This window comes from Salvelinus alpinus, chromosome 8, assembly GCF_045679555.1.
Source record: "Salvelinus alpinus chromosome 8, SLU_Salpinus.1, whole genome shotgun sequence".
Lineage (NCBI taxonomy): Eukaryota > Metazoa > Chordata > Actinopteri > Salmoniformes > Salmonidae > Salvelinus > Salvelinus alpinus.
Window position 1 is genome coordinate 48,413,977 of NC_092093.1, and position 3,076 is coordinate 48,417,052.

At 42.2% G+C, this 3,076-nt stretch overlaps 1 long non-coding RNA gene across 1 annotated transcript; it reads left to right on the top strand.

The window, feature by feature from the left end:
• Positions 1-871: 871 nt before the first annotated feature.
• Positions 872-2,308, top strand: LOC139583236 (uncharacterized). Its single transcript, XR_011676515.1, has 2 exons — positions 872-1,743; positions 2,149-2,308. It is a non-coding gene; the product is annotated as an uncharacterized lncRNA (long non-coding RNA).
• The last annotated feature ends 768 nt before the right edge of the window (positions 2,309-3,076 follow it).

Consider the following 3,076-nt stretch of genomic DNA (forward strand, 5'->3'; position numbering starts at 1 on the left):
ACAGTGGCAGAATACCTGACCACTGTGACTGACTCAAACTTAAGGAAAGCTTTGACTATGTACAGACTCAGTGAGCATAGCCTTGCTATTGAGAAAGGCCGCCGTAGGCAGACATGGCTCTCAAGAGAAGACAGGCTATGTGCACACTGCCCACAAAATGAGGTGGAAACTGAGCTGCACTTCCTAACCTCCTGCCCAATGTATGACCATATTAGAGAGACATATTTCCCTCAGATTACACAGATCCACAAAGAATTCGAAAACAAATCCAATTTTGATAAACTCCCATATCTACTGGGTGAAATTCCACAGTGTGCCATCACAGCAGCAAGATTTGTGACCTGTTGCCACAAGAAAAGGGCAACCAGTGAAGAACAAACACCACTGTAAATACAACCCATATTTATGTTTATTTATTTTAACTTGTGTGCTTTAACCATTTGTACATTGTTACAACACTGCATATATATAATATGACATTTGTAATGTCTTTATTGTTTTGAAACTTCTGTATGTGTAATGTTTACTGTTCATTTTTATTGTTTATTTGACTTTTGTATATTACCTACCTCACTTGCTTTGGCAATGTTAACACATGTTTCCCATGCCAATAAAGCCCCTTGAATTGAATTGAATTGAGAGAGAGAGAGAGAGAGAGAGAGAGAGAGAAGGATGTAGTTCATATTAATGGACTGGATGTAACTACCCCGGTACACCCTCCTTCTTTTCTTCCCCCGCCTTCTCCCCATCCTTCTCCCCCTCCACCCATCCTTCTCAGTAGCTCTCACAAAGCCTGCTCCCTCCCAGCCCCACTCTGGGCGAATGTCTACGGTCACTGATACACCGTGCTATCCAGGGAAGGGTAAGGATATAAGGGAGGGTTTCAATACTTCAGGGATGGGTAAGGATGTAAAGATATAAGGAAGTAAGGAGATAAAGAGTTAACCCTTTCATGCGTGAGTTCCAAATATCTCTAACGGTCGCCCCAGCGTGAGTTTTTTTATGCACGTGATATTAGAACGTTCTCTCCATTCCAGAATGTGATTGTTATGTAACAGTACATTTCATCCGCGCTGCCCTCAAACAAAAGCACGCAGCCTGTTTTTATTTGTCAATTTTAAATTATTTCTAACAAGTTTTTTATTTTCTAATAACAGTTTGAAATGAGGTGTGTTCCGCCTCATTCATTCACATAAAAGTAGTCATTTTTACTTTTGCGGACCAATTAATTTTTTTGACATTTCTGACCCGGACAAAATTCCCCAAACACTTCTCAATTGTTTGTGCAGGACATTTACTCATCTGCCGTCCTGCATACACGTGTTCATATTATTCCACCTGTCGCCTGCATCGAAATCAACGTTGTTTTCGTTACCAATAATACCTTTGGAAATGAGTGCGTTTCTATCAAAGTGCCTTATTACGTTATAATAGTTTCTGCATGTCGTGTTATGTCGTTTCTACTGTAGCATCATGTTTTTGTGTATATTCCTTATAACCGCGGACACGCGATGTAACGTTACTCATTTCATAACATTTATGGTGTTATACTCAATGCTTAGGTAGCTAGCTACATTCTCCTATTAGCTCTGGAAAACAATGCTAATTGCGTCAGGGAAGTATTAGCATGTGTTGTATTTTGAAGCTACCCTGGCCTTATGACTCCCAAGTGGCACAGCGTCTCAGTGCTACAGGCGTCACTCCAGACACCCATCTTCAAATCAAGACTGCGTTTCTATCAAAGTAAGTGCCTAATTACGTTATTGTGTCGTGTTATACCGTTTCTACTATAGCTCACTGTGTGAATGGAGCATAATATATTTGTATATATTCCTTATAACCGCGGACACGCGAGGTAACGTTACTCATGTTACTCACCTTTTATGGTGTTATATTCAATCGTGCTTATGTAGCTAGTTACATTATTCTATTAGTTCTGTAAAACAATGCTAAATGCGTCAGAACTATTGGCATGTTGTATTTTGACGCTACCCTGGAAAAATTGAAAAATATCTTATACCACTTGGTCGTTTTCTGAGTGCATTCCACAAAGCTGTTTATCATCCACTGCCCCCATTTTGAGGTAATAGTCAAGCACGCAGTCTGGTTTCATGTTTCTCTGTCTGGTTTGTTTCTCTCTCCCGTCAGGTGGTCCACCTTCCCTGTGGCCGACATGGTTGCTGTATGGACAGTGGAGAGGACATGGACGTCTCGTTTGTCATGCCACTTTACTGCCAGCTGTTAACATTTCTTATTTTGTATAACGGGTCATTTAGGATGGTAGTAGCGTTGATGAAATGCAGTCATAGCAGCAGAACTAGAAAGCAGTCTTTACTGTCACCAGGAATGTATACATTTCACTAATTGTGGTTGTCCCCCACTCCTGGCTCTCTCTTATCCTGTAGCTCCAAGGCATAGCGATTGGTCTCTACTATGTCTCCCACCAGCTCCTCTGTCAGAAACAACTTGAAGCACTCTGCCTCAGTTGGAAATGGCAAGGGGCGTTGCACTCCAGACTGGGACTCATCAAAGCAAACACCTGGGCCAGGAGGGGTGAAACAGCAGGGCCAGGAGGGGTGAAACAGCAGGGCCAGGAGGGGTGAAACAGCAGGGCCAGGAGGGGTGAAATGACTGGTGGCCTTCCAGCTACCACAGAACTCCTGTACTTCATCCACTGTTGGTCTGCCTCCATCACCACCAGCATCTTCAAAGGGAACTGGGACTTTGTCAGTGGACAAGGGAAATTCAGATTCAGGGTTCTCAATGGCTACAAGGTTGGGGGGCAGCTCCTCACTGTCAGAATCTGATTCCTGACTTTCATACTCAGACTCATTGTCAGAATTTTTAAAAATCTCCAGAATTTCCACATTTGTTTGTCTCCTTTTGAAAGACATTGCTAATGCTTCAGCTCATCTCACTAGCTACATACATAAACAACAACACTGAATGGTTTAGAGTGAGAGGGTACATGGTTGACTGCCGGCACGCGCCACTTGTATCAATAAATCACTATCAGAAAATGTTTTGTGTGGCAATTATTTGTGTATTTACGGTTTTATTCACATGTTTTCAAATC